At 38.0% G+C, this 16,402-nt stretch overlaps 1 protein-coding gene across 2 annotated transcripts in view; it reads left to right on the top strand.

Annotated features, from left to right (window-relative positions):
* Nucleotides 1–16,402, top strand: part of CWF19L2 (CWF19 like cell cycle control factor 2) — a 1,774,451-nt gene that overhangs the window by 86,955 nt on the left and 1,671,094 nt on the right. The gene's annotated exons all lie outside the window — the stretch shown is intronic.

Raw genomic sequence — 16,402 nt, 5'->3', positions numbered from 1 at the left:
GACATCCTTGAAATTACAATCATATCTGCTGACCTCATCAGATCCAAACATAGTTAAAGATTTAAAATATGAGGAGAAAAAGTCTAAAATTGCCTCTGTTACTTAGTTTAGCAGAAGCATTCTGGTGTCAAGCAGGAATGGAAATCAGACCAGCAGTAGATAAAAATCAGACAGCAACTGACTGTGCCAAAAAACAGAAGAAAAAATATAAGGAGAAGGATCAGATGAGAAGGAAAGAAATGTGGAAAAGCCACAAATATAGTAGAGTGTGTGTATATATATATCTCCTGTAACAACGTCATATTGATCAGGATTTGACTTGGGAATGGTTAAAGAGAGGTGAGGTGAAACCAAAGGATGAAAGGTTAATAATGGCAACCCAGGATGGTGGATTACATACATGTTGGTTTATAAACTCTATTGAACATGTGGGGGAAACGGAAGAAAATGTAGGTTCTGAAAAAAAAAAAAAACTGTTGTAAACCCTGTTGCTGGGTGTAATATACTCATGGCAGAGGGCATGCACACTGAAAGACGTAATGATGTTTCGAGACATTTGCATTGGGGATTGTGCAAACACTAATATAAAAGTTACTGGAAGCACTGGAAACATGGACCACAAAGCATCATTGAGAGTGATGAAGTGTTCTTCATATAGGGTTACTCATTATCAACAGTTCAAAAAATAGATGTGAGAAAACCAGATATAGTAGTTCATGAAAAAAGGCAAAGTAGCTTTGATATTTGAAATTGCTACACCTAGTGATTACAACATGCATACGAGACACACAAAGTCCTAAAATAGCAGGATTTGCAGGCAGAAATGAGAGCAGTGTGGAAGAAAGATACCCAGACAGTTCCAGCAGTCGTAGGAACAATAGCTTTAATAAAAAGAAAAACAATCTACAGTTGTATTAAGATATGCTGCCAATACATGTAACTCTATATGAATTGCAGAAGGAGTCCATTCTAGGCATATTACAGGTGCTGGGAAGAGTACTTTTGGCTAACATCAAAGGTTGAAACAATACTAATTTTTTCATGAACTTTAATTATATCCTGACATAGGAGTAGGGCTCCATTCCTGTTATAGGACTTGAAACTCAAAAGATTTGGAGAAATTAAACTGAGAGAGGTCATAAGACCATAACTTATTTTGAGGTTGAAAATTGTCAAAGCCTTCTAGAACATACAATGAAAGATCCCGGCTTCCACAATAGGCAACATTTGCTTCCTCTCCATTCACTCATAATACAGATCCACATAGCTCATCTAAGAGTCACCAGGTAAGCAACGTAAATTCTTCTTTCACAGAAGGAAATATTTTAGTCTGAGGTGTCTCTATAGTTATGCATAGAAACTCCACACTAACCACACTTGATAGGAAATAGGTGACTTTAAGCTGCATGGCTGGCACCCGAATCCTGAAGATGAAAGGGCCCTGAGGTCCCTTGAGTCAGACATACATGACCAAGACCTTTTGGGTGTTCCAGTATTGCAAACTCAAACTCAGATTCAGGCAACATCCTGGTAGCAATACTGACTGCTAGGAGTCTAAATAGAAAGATGCCGGAATTTGAGGCTTTCCTGCAACTTGAATACATTCATACATGTATAGTTACTGTGATGTGGTTTCACTGCAATAATAGAGCTCAGTCTATGCCAGGATTTAGTGCCTTGCTTGTCTTCAGCTCTTGGTTGACTGTAGGGGGGGGGAGTATCTGTATTTGTTGGAAACATCATCACCTCATTATCCACAGCCCTAACACAGAGCTCCTAGAAATCCAAATCACCTTCAACAACCTCAAGTATTACTTGATTGGTAGCTACAGATCCCCATCATTGTGTACCAGAGATCATGGAGTTTACCTCACCATCACTGAGTGGTTAAATATCAAACCATGTACCTTCTTGCTTCTGGAGTTCATTCACAGAAGCATTGACTGACAGACTTGCATCTCTAAAAATGGATGCCTCAGAGTTTCCTAGATTTTAATATCTATTGCACTGGGATAAATTATAAAACTACACACTAAAAGCTCTAGTATCCTTAACGTGGACCTTACCAAGCTAACTCCACCTTGTACACACCTCAGATTTTCTCATGGTTAAGTCCAACCACAAGTCATTCCACATCTTTATTAGTCCTGGTGATACTATACATGAAACCACCTTTAAGAACTTCGCCAAGGTAAATATTCTTCAGCTTGTAGAAGAGCCAGGCAAAATTCCGAATAGTCACCCATGAATGACTCCAACTATGATGATTGCCCCATTCACCTTTGAATTTACCAGTATATAAATGGCTACATAGAAAAGTCAGTACATGCCCACCATAAATACAATGGTAAATTAAAGAATAAGTCCTTCAGTTTGAACATGTGTACTAATAAACTGTATAACGAAAGGAGGAAAATAATGAAACGTTGTAAGAGTCTTTGCGGATATTAAACTGCACCTTTCACCTCATATTGAAAACGTTTGTTGTGGTGTGTTGGATCTTGAAGATAGTCTGAATTGATTGCATCTGTAAGTGTAACTACTGAATAAATCTTTCATATGAAGGTGTCATACTTGCATGGTCCCAAGAAGCATCAGATAAAAATTGAAGTGCATGAACAGGTTTTTATAGAAGAGCCATGTGACTGAACCAGTCTACATTTCTTCTGTTACAGGCAAATTGGGAAGGACAAAGTTATATTTTCTGAAGCATGAAAATGCCACTGATTGTTCAGCTGCTCTGGCTTATCTGAAAAACCCGGTTATGTATGAGAAGATAATTTTATGTTAAAAGTGGTACGACTGTAAGAAAGAATTGTTGATTCAATAAAAATATTACTGAGGTTTAATGATTTGCCACTGGTAAAATGAGCAAATGCAGTTGCACATTTTGAAGTATAGATAGCTAATTTCATCCATCTAGCCATCCAGTGCTGTCAAGTCACATCTCACTGCTATAGTGACCCCCCATGGACAGCCAATGGTATCCACAATATGTAGTCTAAACTTGAAATATGATTGCTAAGGCATGCTTAAAGGAACTTAGTCTGTAGCCATTAGTTTAATATTGGGGTGATAGTGTTGGGGTGTCCGATTGTGCATCGGCTACATACTGATGTGTTTTATTGGAGCTGCTGATGGCTGTCAAAGAATCTTGTATTGTAATACCTTTATTACCCAGCCCACCCCCTTCAGACTTCTTCAGTGCATCTTTTGTAGAGTCATAGATGTTGAGTGTGTCAATTTTTTTAAGTTAATGATGAAACACTTCTGCTCATTAAATACAAAAGTGGAAAATTTTATAAAGAGCACTTTTGTCTAGTTTAGCTGATTTTATCAGACTCTTAAACAGCAGTTTTAAAAACCTGATTAAATACTCAATAAGGAAATGACACTACATTAATATCATTCACAACTCCACTTTCCCAGGAAATGGCAGTTAAAATATACATGTCATAAATGGTCAATAAAACATAAGCTCTTGCATTAACTTTCTTTTTTGAAAACACATTTAAACTGTGGTGGTCTTGATTGAGGGGTGTGATGCTAGGCATTGAATTTAACTTGCAGTTAAGTGTTAGTTGCCTAAAAAATTCTCAGCACCTCCCTTCTCATGTTTATTTATAAACAGTCTATAACACACACATAAAAAAGTTTGTAATCATTACATTTTGTTGTGTGGCAGAACAAGGTGTTATTTTTCTTTTTCTTTCTTTACACCATAATTATGCTCATAAATGTGAGAACACAACTTTCCAGTGATCCTCCTCCGGTAAAATTCTTCACATGTCGTATTCTGCAACACAAATGATATAGAAGTGCTACAGTTAAAATATCTGGAGGTTTCGTAGCTGAAGTTGATATTGCCTCACAAATATGGTGGGTGGTTTGGTGTAAACCTGCATTTATTACAGCTGTTACTAACAAAAGCTCCTGAAGTACCTGTTTTTCTTCTGTTATGTTATTGCTTTCTGGCATATTCTTCAGATTAGGGTTTCTGTTATTGAAAGAACAGGTGCCTTCCCAATTACTTTTCTCCCAGCAGGATCCCCCATCAAGAATTTGTAATTGTTGGATACAACTTCTTTGATAGCTCGGGAATTTAGAGTATAAAAAAAGGGTTTCTTATATTTCACTGCTGCAGTGTCTGTTGGCATGTCCTTATTACTTACAGCTTGGGTGTAGGGCTTGTATTGTTTTACTTGTTGTCTACTTTGTTTGCAACTGCCTCTAAAAATTCCATTTGGTGACTTCTGGTTGAAAAAAAGTCTAGTTTACTTCACTACCAATGCAGTCTTATAATCCTTCTCTGATGTAGTTAATTTACTGAGTCTGGCCATTTGCCCCTTTATTATCATCTGGCCTTTGTACAAAGGGTTCTAATTTGTCTGGGGTACACCATAAATGAAAAGAAATCACACTTGGTACCCTGTCAACAAATTATATTCCTGGGAGCAAGCTTGAATACCACTTCCCAGATGGCTTACCTCATGCCAGAGAAACAAATTCATTTGACAACCTACTTCAAACAAGTGGCCACAAATATCCTGCTATCTGCAAGAAAAATACTGCAAGCCTTGGGGTTCATGGCCTCCTGCATTCTTCTAATTCCATATGCAAGACTGCATATGAGGAAACTACAGTGGTATCTAAAAAGCCTATGGTGTCAACATTCTCAAGACCTAGAAACAATGATCCCTATCATACCTTGCCTAAGCCTAGAGTTCCTTTGGTGGGCAGAGTCCTGCCACCAAAACAAGGGGACTACCTTTCACACCATCCCTTGCTGCCCAAACCCTAACAACAGATGCATCAGACTATGCATGGGAGGCTCACCTGGCAGGGAAGTGCATTCAGGGCAAATGGAACCCAAGTGAAATGCACCTGCATATCAATCAAAAAGAAATGTTAGCTGTACAGAATGCTCTGACAGCCTTCAAGGACCACATTCTTCCAGGGCAACTAATGGTAAAGACGGACAACACCACTGTTATGTGGTACATAAACAAGCAGGGGGGTACACATTCTTACCCCCTCTGCAGACTAGCCATGGCATTGTGGAACACAGCCTTGAGCTACCAAGTGCACCTACAAGCTCAGTTCCTGCCAGGAAAGTTAAATACACTGGCAGACAGACTAAGCAGAAACCTCGTGGACCCACACAAGTGGAAACTGGAACCAAGGATTTTCAACATGTTGACAAGCAAATGGGGGACGCCAGATATAGACCTGTTTGCCTCTTCCCCAGAACTACCAGTTGGACAAATTTTGCACAAGGACTCCCCACAAACAAGCCTGGAAAGTGGATACTCTGTCCTTCAGCTGGAAAAACCTATCAGTCTATGCCTTCCCCCTTCTGCCTCTGCTCATCAAAGTACTACTAAAAATCAAACAGGACAAACCAAGGATTATTTTGGTTGCTCCAGACTAGCCGCGCCAACACTGGCACCCCCTCCTGCGCACTGTGTCACGGTTATCTCCATGGCACCTGCCACAGACTCCCTCCCTGCTGTCTCAGCAGGAGAACCAGATTCTGCACCCTCAGCTTCTAACACTGAAGCTTGCAGCCTGGCTAATTACTTAATCTCTCCATTACCATCCCTCAGCAAACCTGTGATGGATATAATTTTAGAGGCAAGGAGGCCTAGTACTAGAAAATCTTATGCTGAAAAATGGAAATGATTCTGTGCCTGGAACCAATCTCAAGGGATGAGCACAGCAGCACCCAATTTACCTCAGATTTTACAATACTTAACTGAGATTCTTCACAAGGCCTGCCTTTTCCCTCCATTAAAATCCACGCCTCAGCCATTTCAGCTCATTATAACACAGAACCTCCCCTCTTCTCTCATCCACTGCTCAAGCAGTTCCTCAGAGGGAACCAAAAATTTGAGACCACCCAGGAGAGCTCCAACCCCAGCCTGGGACCTTAACTTCTCACTCTACCTCCTTTCGAGCAAGCTGCTACTGTAGACTTAAAATTTATTTCTTGGAAAACAGCTTTCCTTTTAGCAATCACTTCAGCTAGAAGGGTATCTGAATTACAGGCCCTTATGGCAGTGGAGCCTTTCATCATCTTTCATGCGGACAGGGTGTCCCTCAGAACCAATCCATCCTTCATGCCCAAGGTGGTATCCAGTGTGGCTATTAATCAGTCCATTCATTTGCCAACCTTCTTTCCCAATCCACAGAATAAAGGGGAATGGATACTGCATTCCTTAGATGTGCACAGACAACTTAGATTCTACTTGGACAGGACTAAACCTCAAAGGAAATCTGAACAACTGCTGGTGGCATTTGCTGCAGGGGCAGAGGGGAAGGCTATTTCAAAGCAAACCATTTCTAAATGGATAAGCCATTGCATTCATTTCTGCTATAAGCACCATGGAAAACCTATCCCCCAGGGGATCAGACCTCACTCCACCAGGGCTGCATCTACCTCTGCAGCATTTCTCAGAGGCCTCCCTACTAGGGGCATCCTAGAAGCTGCTACCTGGAGTTCTGTACATACTTTCACCAAGCATTATCATTTGCCATTTTTCTCTAAATCCAGAGCTGGCTTTGCCACTGCAGTCTTGCAGGGCCTTATAGCTGGCCCTAATGCTATCTAAATTCCTCCTCCCAACCATAGCTTTGGGAATTGACCCAAATGTAATGATTGCAACAGTGAAACATGAAGAACATAGTACAGTTGTGTACACTTACCATAAATGTAGATGTTCGTGTGTATTCACTGTTGCAGTCCTGGTTACCCTCCCTCCAGCCCCCTAACTTCTTTTGACTATACCTCTACTTTCCTTTACTATGCTTAAAAGCATTTTTGGTTTATTTGCTTTTTTGTTGGAGGTATATCTTTGTACTTTTATATTTAATTGCTTCCCATTAGGGGGGCACCTGACATCTGGGGCAGAAAAACTGATGTAATGGCCTAGGCTTAATGTTTTATACCCCTGATGACTTGACATCATGGAAGAAGGGACAGCAACCGACACAGGACCCAAGACTTTGTTAATCAGGCCGACTGAGGGCTACCTGCAAGCAGATAACCCAAATGTAATGACTGCAACAGTGAATACACTCGAACATCTACATTTATGGTAAGTGTACACAACTGTACTTTTTCTTTCTTGCTCAATAATAATTTCTTACAAACACTTCTCTAGTTGTGACTTTTAAAGAACATTTAAACACTTCTCTAGTTGTGACCTTTAAAGAACATTTGATTGCACACATCATTTTCTTTTGTGACTCTTTAGATTTAATATTGCATCACAGCTACTTTTTCTTTAATAGCAAATACTTTCAGTAGACATATGAAGTTGCCATGAGGCAGCCATGGCTTCAAGTCATAGTGATAATTAGTTTGGCTTAGTGAGAAGATATGCCCATGACATTTTTTCTGAAAAGTTATTTGTATTTCATTGATGACCTCATATTTGTATGGGATAGTGACCAGAGAATGTTAAAAATGTTTTGAGTACTTAAATGAGGCCACCCTTTTTTGAGGTTCACCTTCCAAGTAAGAAAGTTGGTCACAAGTTGTGAAGTGTTTTTTTTTTTTTTTTTTTTTGAACTTACATGTTGCAGAATGCATGGAATGTTAAGAGCTGTTTTCTCGTATTTATGAACAGAATTGTGCTATAAAGAAGAAAAACAAAAATAATGCCTTGTTCTGCCACACTTGGAAATACAATGATTGCAAACAGTTTTTTTCATGTGGTGAATTGTTTGGGAATAGACATTAGAGGGGGAAGTGCAGAGAATTATTCATACGGCATGGAATACTTGCAGCAGGTTAAGTTAAATGCCTCAACCCCCTCCAAGGTCCAAACAACTTTGGAGGGGGTTGAGGCAGATAACCTTTTGAAATCTCAGAACCCACTAGAGCAAGTCCTGAAATACAGAGGCTGAATGGCCAAAAGAATGGACTTGCATATACTAGATCCAAGATATAATTTCTCCGAATATCCCTTTTTCTCCGAGGTATGGCTTTCTTGGAGTTGGTATATATAAGTTTAGCTGGTGGGGGGTGCCAGGGAGGCTTGCCCCCCTGCAGAAAAGTTTAAAGGAGAAGAATGATTTTTGAGATTCGCTTTTCCCCTGTGTTTTTGGTCTTCTTGGCTTGCGCTGACATTTCAATAGGGAGCCTTAAATGCATTTTGAACAAGCAAAGTTATAACACTAACATACATTTTAATGAAAAATTTAGATATTTTTGTTTTTTTATTCTGATATGCTGGGCATATAGAGTAGTGACTGGTCTTTGTAATGTGATGCCATGTCTTTACTGAGTAATTAGTCAGGTTTTTAGGCCTGCTGTTTTAGAGTCTGATGAAGTCAGTTTAACTTGACAGAAATGCTCACTAATAAGGTTATCCTCACTGCTTTGTTCTACCAACAACAGTGGTTTTCTATCATTTTGTTGTTTTAAGTCATCTTGTACATCTTTTATTTGATTTGAATTTTTTATGTTTAAAATTGTCTAGACCTTTTTTTTGATAACTTTATATATGGTTAGACCCATTATCACTTGCCGTCTTCTTGCTGGTGACTCCTTTCTTGTGAGACATGGGTTGAATGTTGAGGGCCTTGGACATTATCGTCCTGTATGGCTAGAGTTTTTATTCCAAACTGTGAGTGAGTGTTTTTTAAGGATCTTCTATTTGTTATTGTCTTTATGTAGCTAGAGCCTTACCATATACCCATGTCATGCTCTTTCCTCTCCTGAAAGGCAGAGATTGGATACTGAGGGTCTTTAATACTGTCATCCAATTTAGCTAGGACTTTTGTCACCTATCCTACTTTCTTACAACATTTCACACTGAGAATGTGTTTTTCTTTTTTAGGAGACTGATCACTCATTATATATTTCCCAGTCCCTCTGCATCTCTGAGGATGTTAGTTGGACATTGTTGCTAAATTCCTTTCCTATAGCTGATCTTCCACTAACAGGTTTACTGTTTGAATATAACTTCATGGCATGCTGGTGGACATCTTCCCTCGTCCTTTTGGGCTGCCATATGCTGTTATTTGTGAAATGCACGCCATATGGTGGAGGAATAATTTTCTGTATGAAATCAATATTACTTTGTTAGATTTGAGAATTTGTATTTGTTTAAATACTGATTGCTGTCTTTTAACTGTTTACCAAATGTACCTACCAGATGTCTTGTGCTGTAGCAGATAGCTGACACAATGCTAACTGATATAAACTTCATATTCTGAGCATGATTCTCTCTCTGCATGTGAGGGCTGACAGATTATATATGGCCATGGTAATGACGTTCTTGTGAATGGTTGCAGCTTTAAACTGTGCCAGCCCTCCCAAACAGTGAAGTTCTTTCTGCTGAGCAGTGGCTCCAGATGATTTTATACCCCCCCTAGTAAGTATGCCACCTTTAGTTGCATGTGTAATGCAGTGATCAGAAAGAAATCTGGATCCTTCATTTTTTTACTCTTCTTCTTTGGTTATACGTGCAAGGTGTTTGCATTTTTTAATTGATTTTTTCTCTCTCTCAAGTTTTGATGCTGGAAATTGGATTTATCTTCCTGGTTGTTGAATGAAAGTTCTGAATGCAGTTTGAATTCTCTGCATCTAGAATGACTTCAGGAAGGTGGGAATTGTTATTAATATAATATCTGAGCTGAAGTTAGCTTTCGGTGGAATACTTTAGGTATACATAACCATTGTGGGGGTTCACGCTAATTGCTTTGAATTATTTGGACTGCTTTTGTAAAGTAGAATGTTCACAGCATCGGAATGTTTTTTGTGTGCTCAGCAGAGATCAGAATAGCTGACCCATGCGCCTGCTTCATGTTTTGAGAGGGCTGACTTGTAACCAAAGTAGGTTCGGTAGGGTTGTTAATGTGATGTAAATTTCTTCGTGATGCTTTCCAATCTGTTATTGCTTTATTTTAAACTTAGGAGATAACTGCATCTGTTTGGTTATATAGGAAAACATGTTGTCAAGGTGAATCTGTTGCAGTTTAGTCTACTGAGTTGTAATGTAGAACTTTTGTTTTCAGCACTACCTGCTTTAGTAATCATGCATTTTCTGTACTTGTAGAGCCCACCCCAACATTTAAGATGCTCTGCTGCTAGGTCAGTATGTTATGCTAGTAGCAATATTAGTATGAATATTATAAGTGCACAGAAACTTCCCTGTTATGAGGGTCTTGAGTGCCGCTAAGGTTCCAAGATTAAAACTTGAGCATGGTCCAAGAAATGCAAAACTACAATAAACTTGATTTGAAATCGTTTAGAGTAGGAAGGTAAACCTTGAAATACCCATGCAAGTAAAACACCTTCATAGAAAAGTGTGTGGCATAAGGTCACACTGATGGACCAAAGCACAAGTTTAAATCCAGTACAGCAATGTTGAATATACTGTGGACCCACACCAGGTCTAACTCAAATCTTGTATGTCCAAACTGATTTAAAATATAATTATATTCATAATAGTATGAAAATTTGTGATTAATACCAGTAACCTAAACTGTGAGCACTTGGTGTCTCTCCATTGAAAGCACTAAACTGAAACAAGAAAATTAAAACATGTTCACTGAAACTTTAAAACATGATGTGGCAGTAATGATGCTAAAATCATATAAGAGGAAGTGGCTATATGTGGAAAGATCTACTTGAGAAGAAACTGGTAACAGCCCAGGTATAGGGAAAGAAATGGTGTCTTTCCGCTTAAGATAATACAGTGGGGAATAACAAAATGGGATATTAAAATATGTGGTAAAAATATATATATAGTCTTATTGTTCTAGCAGAATTTTCCCTCCTAGATACAAGTACTACTTTGTGTTTTGCCTGAAAATAAGGCTATAGGCTTTGTGGGACTAAGCTGGTAAAAAAAAAAAAAAAAAAAAAAACATAATTCATGGGTGAAAGCATAGTTCTTGATCTTCCTCAAGCTTCCTTTATCAGTGAACACTGAAAAAACAGACTCTTGTCTAAGCTATTTTAAACCTTTCCGAGACAGGGCCGACATGCAATAGACTTTCTTTATCTAGTCTTAACAATTTTACTCTTCATTTGTTAGGTTAGAGGACTAAATCATCTGGCCACCTTGGATTTTTGGAGAAGTGGATATCTTTCTTTTTTCTTTAAAATCGGATAATGGCTCTCTGAAGGTGTTCATAATGCTTCTACTACATCATTAAAAAGATCTACAGTGGTAAGCAATTTTGAAATGGTTATGGTCAGGGACCTTCATGTTTTCCCACTGGTAGTATTTGGAGTGTTCCAGTGGTCTAGTAGAAAAGTCTGTGGCTGTAGTTATTTAAAAACTCCATCCTAGAACTAAAAAAATCTGTTTTTTTCCCCACTCTATCTTTGTTTCCTGACCTATTTTAACAAACGAGACTTTATGTATCAATGTGATGATCTTCTCCCTCAACCCTTTCTCTTTCCCATAATGCTTTGTATGACTCATGCCAGACATAAGGAAGTAACTGTGAATTCCCGTGCCATTGGCATATAATGGGATTTGTCTGAATCACTGTTACCTTCTTTTCTGTCTGTAATCACCCGCCAGAAAAGTAGTTAAATTGCAGGCTCTTGTTCAGGGTTTTCTTTTGTAGTTCAAGAGGAATTCACAGTCCCCTCCCCCCACACTACTGCAGAGGTGTTAAAACTGTCACTGCACTGAGAGACCCTTGCAGAATCAATTCCTCTTGGACTTCAAAAGAAAACCCTGAACAAAGGGCTGCAATATAGCTACTTTTCTGACTGTAACCGGATAATTTCTAATTATTTTGTAAAACAAGATGTTAAGTTGTCTATCTCACCTTCATTCTTGGTGTTTGGGATCGGAGCCGATCCTCGGCTTCGACTCGGCCATCTTCAATAGCTCGAGAGCTGTTTACTGGCTCGAGGCTACCCCTTATTCCATGATGCCTAGCGAAAGCTACCCAGATCTCATTTGCCGCTTCAGCTATGAGGTGTGTCGTTTCTGGCTCAGGCTTGTATACTTTTGTATATTTATATTTGTTTAAACTTCTTAAAACTAGTGTATACTTCCCCTTATAGTTTTATTCTCTGTGGGTGTTGTTTGTGGACGTCGCTTCTTTCCGCAGTCCCTTTTTTTTCTTAAGAACTCGTTTAAATTAGAGAGCCCCCCCCCTTAGGACAGCCGTTTAACTTAGAGGCTCTCCTTCCCTTCCTTTTTACTGTATAAAAAAAAAAAAAAACTGTTGTGTTCATTTAGTAGTGTAGAGATGTTTTGTCTGTCTTTATTGTGGTACTTGGATTGTGTGTAGTGTTAGAGTTATGTCCAAGGATACGAAAGTTTCTGGCTTCAAAAAGTGTGACTCATGCTGTCAGAAAATGTCTCTGACAGATGGGCACACTAGTTGTGTTTATTGTTTGGGTGCTGTTCACCTGCAGGACTCTTGTTCTATTTGCCACGCCTTTAGTCCAAGGGTCCTGCTGGACCACAAAAACAAATTAATCCTTCAGGGTTTTTGAAGCCTCAGGATTCACCGGCAAAGAGTTCTAAACTAGCTTAGAACATTTTAAAATCCAAAATTAAATGTTCTAAGCTAGTTTTTACCATAGGCACAAAATTGAGTCCTTTGCTCAGCATATCACAATGTTCAACTCTGAATAATTTGTCAGTGTAGTTATACAGTTTATAGTCACCTTTTCCATTTAAAATAATGTTGGGACCATTATCAGCCGTCACGGAGTCATCTAGGGTAAGCTGGAAACTGAGTCCTTCTCTTAGTTCTAGTGCCTCTGCCCTCAAGGATAATAGTTGGCCATTTGCCTCCATTCATGAAAACATTTCCCTACAACTGAGCTTTAGGAAACGTGGCACTTATAAATGTGGCTCTTGTCCACAATGCCCACACATTTTGCAAGGTGATAGTTTAATGGTTAACCGCCAGATGATTAGACCCAATTTTCATTGTAATTGCAACACTAAAGGCATTGTTTATGTGGCTCGGTGTAGTGTGTACCCCAAATTTTATGTGGGAAAACACAAAGACTCTTTAGGGATTGCATGTATGAACACTCCTTGGACATTAGACAACACAAAAAAGCTAATGCTCTGGCAAAACATATAGAACAGTTTTCTGATCACAATTTTTTTATTTTTTGCAATAGAGCAGGTATGCCCAAACCCTCAGGGTGGACCGTGGAAAGATATCCTGGAGTTAAAATAAATACTGTGTCAAATTAAGTTACAAGCACACATTTGCCCAGGGTTAAATGATTATTGTAGTATAAGTTGTGTTTTAAAGCTTAGGTCTTATTTGGTTTAGATTTAACTGTGAACATTTTTATATTAAAAAGGGGGGGGGTTCATTGAAGGATTGCACTGTGTTTACATTTTCAAAGTATGTCTTTTTAAGTAACAATTTATTAATTGTTCATGTGGTGTGTTTTGTAACTACTTAAGTTACCTTTCTGTATGCTTGAGTAGATTCTGATGAAGTCTTTAGCTATAAGCTGATGAAAGCACTTAATCTACTGGTGAATAAAAGGAATAATTTTATTTTGGTGGGGACCTGCTGTGCACACTTGGACTGTTTCATTTTTATCTGAAACAGCATTAGACGTGTCTAAAGGCCCTGATAGGCCCATCACATACCCAGACAATTCACAGATTACTTACAGGTAGGCTAAAATATTGTCACACTTTGAATTCCATGTGTCTGGACTGAGTGTCTCTGGTATCATCTATGTCACTGAGTAGGATTGCTGGTGTCATTTTCATTTTTTTTTTGGTTTTTTTTTTGAAGTTAGAGAGGATCTCCTTTTTGTGTTTCTTTACTCTGTGTGCACCTCTGAATGTATGATTAGGATCTGTGTTTAGACGTTTAAGAATTGTTGGGCTTGCCATTCTCTGAAGGCTTTGACGAGCTTTTACTTCTCATAGAAACCTCTAAACTTGCCTACAGTGCTGGCTAGAGGAAATTCATTTTTACTTAATTTCCCCATTTTTAGTCTGGAAGAAGTCTGTATTACCCTAAATCATTTAAGGTCCATAATTGGAAGGCCTGCTTTTTTGTTAGACATTTGTTATCTTCTAGAGGAGATAACTGTGGAAACCCGTTGCATTTTGAGACTCTGTTAGTAAATTAAATGTTATGCAGAAAGGTAGTTGGTTCTAATGATGATTAGGTAAAGGTCAGCAATGGTGGTGATGATGATAGGTGGTTTTATAACTTATCTTCCACTTGTAACCATTTATTTGGCATACTGTTCAGTGAAAACATTATATCAGCATTGATATTAATCTATGAAATGATTAACTGCCATCATCAGAGTTGTATACTTAACTACATTAATTTAATTTATAGTTGATTTTGCATGTTACATTTTTTTAATGATATGCTAGATTGGTAACAATGCTGTAAGTTATGTTGGACTGATTAAGTAAAACTTACGCATTATAGATGTGTAGCACTATGGTTATAATACTGTGGGGAAATGTTTTTCCCTGGAAAGGCTTTTCTGTATAAATGCAATTTGGAAAACCTCTCAAGGTTTCAAAAATAGTGTTGATTTATTGCCAGGTTTAGCCCTTTTCATTTTATTATGTATAATTTATAATTGCTCATGGTGCATTTAGATGGGATCTAGAAATTAGGGAATGTTAACTGTATATCTAAAATAGCTAATAAAATGTAGGTCGATGAAGGCTATCTGATGTATTTTATATTGTATCAAAGAGCTTAGTAGCATGGATGACTGAAAGTACAGTTTACAAAACTGCTGCATTTTGACTGCTGTCTTCACGTAGAGTATGACTACATTTTCTTATAGGGTACACCTGGAATTGCAGTCAGCTGTTAATTTTGGAAAACAGAGATAAGTCTGAAAGAACTCTGTGTATTTTCCACAAATATCTTGAATTTCAGCAGACACTTATTGCTGTCACTTAAACACTGTAAAGCTTATAGGCTGGCAGTAAAACTATCATGCTGATAGATGACATCACAGTTTAATTGTAGAATCAAAGTAATCTTGACAGTATGGTAGTTTTATTACTGGACAAGTATGCTTTTGAGGAAGATAAGTCAATGTATTGGCTTGGTTTGAGCAACAAGCCAACATAAAAAAGTAATGAAAATTACAAAGAATGTTTTTTCCCCTCTCCAAGACAATTTGATTCTGTTTAAATTTCAGAATCTTGGCACTGGCCTTTTTGTCTTTAGTTAGAGCTGAGAAAATGGCTTCTAAAATAATAAAACTGCATTGTTTGCTCAGTAGTTTGAAATGGGCGAATTAATGTACAGGGAGAGCCTGATGAAAAACAAGCATACATGCTTAGAGCATAAAATCAGTTTGTCCGCAGGTGTTTAGTTTCTTGCAGTATTTCCTTCATTGGCTAACTCAACATCAGTATTCCTTAAAATGAAAGACTTTTATGAATGCAGTTGGGGGGGTATACTTTTTCATCTTACTGTTCTTTCTTCACTGAGCAGTGAAATAACTTGCATATCTCTTGGATATATATCCTTTGCACATTATCTTCTTTTAGCCTGAAACATGTAAATACTCACTGTTTAACATGTTAACATAAAACAATGGTCATTTTAGGCAACTTAAAAACAAAACCCTTCAAAATACAAACTTTGCATGTGTGTGTGTGTGAGTGCACTTGCGCACATGTATGTAGATGTGGCTGTGTATATATATATATATATATATATATATATATCTATATATACATATGCGTGCGTGTGTGTGCGCATGTGTCTGTGTGAAACAATCAGTGGAAATGGTACTATGTATGTAACTAAAATATCATAATTCTGTATTTATTGAGATATACAAACTGTAGCCAGTTTTCGGAGTGCAATAGTACCTGACGGGGAGGGTGTTATATAAGGGATTATGATCGGGTCACTTAAGTATTGGAGACAGATGCCAAGAAATTCACCTCAAGACAGCAGCAGATCTATCAGCTTATTCAAGAATGGGGATAGAGACAAAAGAAGAAAATTGCAGTTTTTTTTTTTTAAATATTGTCCTAATTCTTTTAAAAAGTAAATGGAACAATAGGTTTTGAATCATTATGTATTTTATGAACAATAAGAAGAGATGAACTGAGTTTTTGCCATTTTTGACTGATTGTAATCATTAATTCCTAGCACAATACCTGATCATAATAGCTCTTGGGGGTGTATAGCAATTTGTATGCACTCCTGTAAATGCTGTGCTTAAGAAGAGCTTTACAAGTTTATCATTTTTTCCTGATATTGGAGTGTAATACTCCATACAATACAAGGAAATAATAGACCTTCTGCAGGTGAGTGGAGTCTTTTTTTTATATGTTATAGAGCTTCACAACCCCCTGGACAATCCTACTTTTGATTAATGCTTACCCGTTTGGGCATTATCGCTTGCTTATACCCTGTCAAAAGTTTTGTGCTTTGC

Source organism: Protopterus annectens, chromosome 5.part0 (genome assembly GCF_019279795.1).
Source record: "Protopterus annectens isolate FY-2018-M chromosome 5.part0, PAN1.0, whole genome shotgun sequence".
Lineage (NCBI taxonomy): Eukaryota > Metazoa > Chordata > Ceratodontiformes > Protopteridae > Protopterus > Protopterus annectens.
The sequence above is the reverse complement of the archived record's forward strand: the minus strand, read 5'-3'. Positions and strand labels throughout refer to the sequence as shown.